This window comes from Phasianus colchicus, chromosome 12, assembly GCF_987193195.1.
Source record: "Phasianus colchicus chromosome 12, bPhaCol1.hap1.1, whole genome shotgun sequence".
Lineage (NCBI taxonomy): Eukaryota > Metazoa > Chordata > Aves > Galliformes > Phasianidae > Phasianus > Phasianus colchicus.
In genome coordinates this window covers 10,797,795-10,804,766 of record NC_143447.1, presented here as the reverse complement: position 1 = coordinate 10,804,766, position 6,972 = coordinate 10,797,795, and positions in this window count along the sequence as shown.

Below are 6,972 nucleotides of genomic sequence, written 5' to 3'. Positions count from 1 at the left end.
TCCTTGAAGTAGCTAAACATAAATACTAAGAAGTTCAAAAACTGGCATTTAGCAGTTTAAGTTAACTGATTTTTATCTTGCAATATACCAAACTTATTATTGCTGTCTGGTTGGTGTTGGTGAACATTAATTTGGCATTGATCAAAAATCTGGTCTTTTTTTATTTTGGTGTATTTAAGAATACAAGTTTTCCAGACAGTACCCTGGGAATAGAAATGCAGACTCTGATTAAAGAACTGTAGAATCACTAAGGGTAGAAAAGATCTCTAAGATCTAATCCAACCATCCCCCTGCCACCCATATTGCCCACTAAACCATGTCCCTGAGTACTACATCTATCGTTTCCTTTAAACACCTCCAGGAATGGTGACTCCACTGCTTCCTTGGGCATCCTGTTCCAATGCCAAACCACACTTTCTGAGAAGAAATTCTTCCTAATGTCTAATTTGAACCTGACTTGACACAACTTGAGGCCATTCTCTCTCATCCTGATGCTAGTTACCTGGGAAAAGAGGCTGACCCCCACCTCACCATAGCCTTCTTTCTGGGAGTTGTAGAGAGCAATAACGACTCCCCTGAGCCACCTGTTATCCAGACTGAGCAATCCCAGTTCCTTCAGCTGCTCCTCCTAAGACTTGTGTGCAGACCCTTCACAAGCTTTGTTGCCCTTATCAAAGGATAACAGTTTCAAAGAGATTGTTGCTCTCTAAGAGATTGGTATCTCATTTCCTAATCGGTGATGTCTTTGACCAAATTCAGTGTATACAAAAAGACACTCTGAGGGAACTCAGTACAGTAAACTTGGTAATAACGGAATACATTATTTCCCAACTATTTGATTTTACTGTAGTCTATTGAAGTCCTGAAGTCCTACAACATGTAGACACATGCCTCTCATGTCCTAAAATTTGAGATTCATCCATTTAAATACTGAGCTGTAGTATTTGCCACATCAACCTGTCTTCCTGTGGCAGCTTGTTTAGTGTTGTCTGAGATAACATCAAGTCCTCCTGTTTAAAGCTAAGGGTAAGATATAGTCTTTCACAAAGCAGTACCACATACAGTCATTAGTACGGTGGAAGGAAAAATATGTAAATAGAGCAATTAGCACCAAAAAAAAAAAAGCTCCTATAATGACATGTCCGTCATGAATGTGCAAGACAGCATGATTAAACTAAATGTTCTAGAGCAGGACTTAAATGGTAACAGTATACAATTAAATGGGATAAAAGTAGCTTTCATTTGAAGGATAGTTACTTCCCTTAGAAAATTATTTTGCTTTGTAGTTGTCGAAGTGAGTGGTTTCTTTTTTTTCTTGTGTTTACACATTAAAACTTAACGTGTTGCATGAATAGCATGGTGCTAGATCTTGGATTTCTCCTTCACTGATGCATTTTTTAACAAATCCATGTTTTTAATTTACCCACTCAAACCATGAATGTAAATTGAGTTTAGGTTTTTAGGCAGAAACAAAGATTTTTACCTTCATAAAATCCATAGGTAACACTTACTGAAGGATGTTATTTGTACTGTGCTTCCTTACAGTGCTGTGATGTATATCAGTTTTTCCTTTGAAAATTCCACTAAGGTCTGGCAGTGTCAAATTGAACTTTGCAAAATCCAATTGGTGTATAATGCTTCATAATAAGTGATACAGGTGGTCAGCATCATCCTCTGAAAGTCTCCTGAAATCTACAGATCCAGAGGCTTTCATATGGATAGGCAGCCTGGTAAGTTTCTCCTTCCCATTGGGACAGGAAACCTCAACAGCTATTTCAGCATGTCTCCTTTCTCTGCCATTTCCTGCCACCCTTACTGTGGGTAGGAACAACCACTCTCCTCTGAAGGAGAGAAGAAAAAAAGAACTGTGCTTAACTTAGTTTAAAAAAAAAAAAAAAAAAAAAAAAAAGGCAAGTATTCCCACCTTTGTCTGTTTCAAGTGATGTAACTTTTACCGTCCCAGGTATGTATTGCAGAGGCAGTTGCCTTTTGTAAGGTTTTGCTTATGAAATACTAATTATATTAGGAATAGACTATCTAGTGAAGGACTACTAGCTTGAACAGTGAGAGCTGTGTTTTTAAAGTGAAGAATATCAGCCTACCTCTAATAAATTGTTATTGGCACTCATAGCTTAGCTCTTACTTTGCGTATGAGCTCCAGATACACAATGAAGGCTTATATAATCTGTATCTTTTTGTGTTCACGTCATTGTTAACCTCACAGATGAAATTTATCTTTGGGACTATGGGAGGGGGGGTTGTCTTGTCATGAAGCTACACCAGTAAGTGCTAGTAGTTGCCATAGCCCAAGTGGTAGATCTATCTCTGATGTAATTTCCACCTCCTTGGGAAAACTGAACAAACAATTGAAAGGAAGAAGGTGAACAATTTTTTTTTATTTTTTTTTTTGAGAAAGGTTGCACTGCAGGTTCGACTAGTGGCCTCACTGCATTCTCTAGTCTCAGTTCCAATTATTAAATTTATGCAAATATCATTAATTGTCACAATTTTGGATGGTTTTATATTTTTTTTGCTGTTGGTACAAGATAAACCGGTGCCTTAGCTAGTGCCAATAACTATCTATTTACAAAAGAAAACGGTAATGTTCTTTTATAAAAGATTACAATAGTGCTTAAGCTGTGCATATAAACCCCTCATTTGAGTTGCTGGCAACTCAAGTTGCTGGCATTAAAACTGAGCGTCATGCAAGTGAAATCCTAGAGGATCTGGGTGCTATATCTGCATGCATGTTAGATATTTTTGTTAATATTTAGCAAACATACTTTGGAGGAATTCATTCAATTCTGAAGGTTCTCTTCTGAGTTGGATCTGAAACCATGACGTGGTGAGGATTTTAATTTCTTTTCACATTAAGTAGGCTTAGAAGCTTATTGAACAACAACAAAAAAAAAAAAAACAGAAAAAAAAAAGACAAGGCAGCTGAAATGCACCTGGCAGAATAATATAACAAAGGCATTTGGATTGAAGTCTGTTAACACTGTCATTTTTGTAATTACTCAGAAATGGTCAGCTGTAAATTTTGTTTGAAAATCATATTTTCACATTTACTTTTTTTGGCTGGGAGGAGAAGCTGAATTAATTTGTTTGAGCAGGAATGGTGTTTGCATGGATTAACAGTAAAATGATACCATTCTGGACAGTACCACAGGCTTTTGTAGACATACAGCGATTAGTTGAGCTAAAGTTCCTTATATATGTGTCAATACTGACTTATAGAAGTTCAGCTGTTACTTCATTTTCAAATTGCTAAACATACCATTTCAGAGCCAGAATGTACCTAAATTAGAGAACTAGATTTTAAAAAATACTGCATTACGGCTAAATAGCTGTGTTAATAAAGATCTTTACAAAAAGGATTATTGCCTCCTTAAATATTTCTAAATCAGTGCACAGGTAGATTGCAAACTACAACTGCAGTATAATAATTGCATATTTAGCACTAAATTTTAGATGTAATAACTTGCCTTATGGCAAGAGTGAAGGCTAATTCCCTTCCTGGCCGTGCTACAAAGAATTGCAAGGCAGGATCCATCCTGGTTGGCTCTGATGCCACCTTGCTCACTCTGACTGCTGCCAGGAATCAATTGCATGTTGCTATCAGATTGTCGTTCTCAGACTGCAGATGAGCTCCCAGCTCACCTTCCCACTTTGGTTTCGAAGTGTTCACTGCTGTGTTTGCCTTTGGCTACCTGTGCAGGATGTGACATGTTTTATCTCCCCATGTCAGATGCAAATGTTTTGTTTGCCAAGTTATACTTTGTTGGTTTTTTTGTTTGTTTGTTTTTTGTGTTAGTCTTTTTCAGTAATTTTTCTGAAGACTATAGTTCCAGTACAGTAGAGCTATATCATTGTGGAGTCAGCTTCATTCCTGCTGCCTCTCCCCTTCTTCCAGTGGCAGCCTCCAAACCCAGTGTTGGTTGCACTTGGTGTTGAGGTCATTCTGCTGCAGAGCTCAGGCTGAGCCTGCTAAGACCACGGAGGTGGAAGGCTGTTATTGAGCAACCTTTATTTCGTACTTTACTGTGCAATTAAGTTTGCACATAGATTCAGCTTTCAATATAAGAAGTTGCCTTGATTTCACTGAGATGTGCTTAATCGCATCCTTAAACATTCTGCAGGACTTTCTATCCACTGGATGTAAATAAACCCTATGTAAGTAGGGAGCATGAGTGACCACATACATGCTGTTAGACTTGCTTACAGTTCTGTGATCTTGATTCAGACATAGTCATTATCATGTACCTTTCCATATTGCTAAGGTATTCTGGTTTAGACTTCCTTGTTGAATTATTTTTCTGTGTACTGAGATTGTCTTCATTTTGGTTGGTGTCCTCCACCGTATTCAGAAATGATAACTTCATCCTGCAAATGTAGCAATAAACCCAATAGTTTATTACCAAACTGCAGTGAGCACCCACTAGATTAAAGCATCGTTTTTGCTTCCCAATTATTTCTTCCATGTTGCAATAAAAATAGCAATAATCGCTTAGAAATGGACACGTTTGAGAACTGGACCCATAGAACTGAATATTCAAAAGCAGCTGCTGCAGTTACTAGTATGTTAAGCAGTTATTTTATTTGGCTGCTTGGTTGGTTGAGGGTTTTTTTTGTTTGTTTTTTTTTTTTGTTTGTTTTTTTGCTTCTTTACAGACTGTAACACTGTTGAGTACACTTACACAACACTTGATCAAGATGATGATGGTGTAACCAGATAGCAGCCTGGTGTAGTTGTAATAGCTGTGGACAGAGGATCAAACATAACTGGTTCTAAGTGATTTCACATGTTTTTCTTTTGGGTGATAATACAGAGTTAATTTTTATGGGAGACTTGAGTTCAAGTGGCCACTTAGGTCAGCCAGCATAACCTTCTGTTCTATGTATGTTGTATAGATTTTGTAGATTTGTGTCTATTTAATCACTGCCCAATTTAGATCTTAGAACTTCTTGTTACTGTTGTTCAAGTATGCATAACAGCCTTTTCAAGTGTGACCTTTCTGTTGGTATGTATCTTGGGAACAAAAGAAGGATTTCATAAAGAACAGCCTTGCCATAAAGAGTCATTATTTTTTAAAAATACAGCAAGTATCTTAAACAAATGTCATAATATATATTCCATGGTCAGCACCAATTTGGACAAATTAAGCTGCATTCCACACCAAAATGCTGGTGTACCAATACAAGAAGACAATTGTTATACTAGTTCCAGTGGGATTTTTTCACTGTTTTCTTTCCAGACCGGCTCACAGTTCTCCCACATTACTGAGGACATGAAAAGCGACTAGGTTTTAAGAAAGTCAGTATAATTTTGCAAAAATAAGCAAAACACATTCTTTTATTGGGAATAAAATACACTTCGGTCATTGTTTGATTTATGGAGATTAAAGATTAGGTTGCTTATTTAATGTTTCATAATTATTTATTTATCCTGTAGATTTACATCTCATATGTAAGTTCATGAGTGACTGATGAAATGATGTTCAATTGCATCAGCTGAAAGTTCTTGATATAACCAGCTTAATCCCTGGTTTTACTTTCCTGACTTCTTGTGTTGAAATAACAAATGTCATTGTGTAAAAGCCCCTGGGAGCATAACATCATGACCTCAATCAGTACTGCTACTTTCAAATGGCTTCCTAAGGTTAGGAACAAGTGTTCATTCTGCTGAAGCCCATTACATGCTACCAATTCCTGTTGGTCAGCTGTGCACAGCTGGTGTCTGTTGATGAAGACTTCTATTAATCTCATCAAGGAAAGTGCTGAGACACAGAATTGCAAACCCAGTGTACGAGTGCTGCAGCTTCTATAGCAGTTTTAGGTCAGGAGCAGCCATCTTGTTCTCTTCATCTGTGGTAAAACACTGAGCTCACTGAAGTGGACAGAAATTCTATGGTTACATTTCATTGGGACTACAATGTTGCATTTCCCTCATGATCCACAGGAATTATTATTTTGTTGGCTGCAACCCCATGAGGACTTAATTGACAGAATCTAGGTAACGTTACAGGCATCCAGGTAAAAGTAACACAGCAATCCTGCTGTTGTGAAATAGCACATAAGGCAGTGACAGTCTCTGTGCAAGTTCCATATTCATACAATCAGTTTGCGAGATGAGATGTTATCTTGCAATGTAATAACCATCTTCAAAATTCCATGTCAGAAAGTTCTAATGGAGCACCACTATATACAAAGAGATTATATGGACTAATCCAACAAATAAACTTCTATGAAGTCTAACAAATTGTTACACTGCATACTGAATATAAATCTGGAAAGGCTGAAGAAGCTCTACCAAGATCGCTCTGTAGAGACAGTGGTGGTTTCAGTTTTAATTCTGTCAAATTAAGACACAGGCTTGCTTGCTTATCCCTTTGGCTATACAGTTTATTTCTCACCAGAACCCAGCTCAGTCAGAAGCCTGCTTATTGCATTAGTACACTTTGTAAACGTATTTTAACTGGAAGCACTCAGACTACCCTTTGTGTTTTCTCTTCTACATAGGCACTGAGTCTATTACTCAATTCCCTTCTGGATTCAATAAAAACACCAGAAACAAAGCAGGAAGGGAACAAACAGTGCTCGGCTTTCACTAAACCCCAGGCAACAGCACAGTGGCGAGGCCGAGCCCACGAGTGCGATTGCACCGTGCGATCCCTCAGGTGCCCTGTGAGGCTGAACTTGCTTCCCATCCTCTGTGGGTCAGCAGGCGGGTGAACGTGGTCCCATGGCTCAGGACGACTCAGGTAGAAATCAAGGCAGCAACATAAATGTCACACAAGCCCAAAGATGGGCACCCTGAAATCTCCCTGTGTAAAGGTAGCGATGTGGCAGCTGCACGGCCCACCGCAGCAGCTGCCGGTGCCAGGCCGGGACAGGGTGCTGTTCTCACCTAGAAGCCCTGGCTCCGTCCAGGAGCCCTGCCCACATCTGGGAGCCCCGGCTCGGCTGATGTCT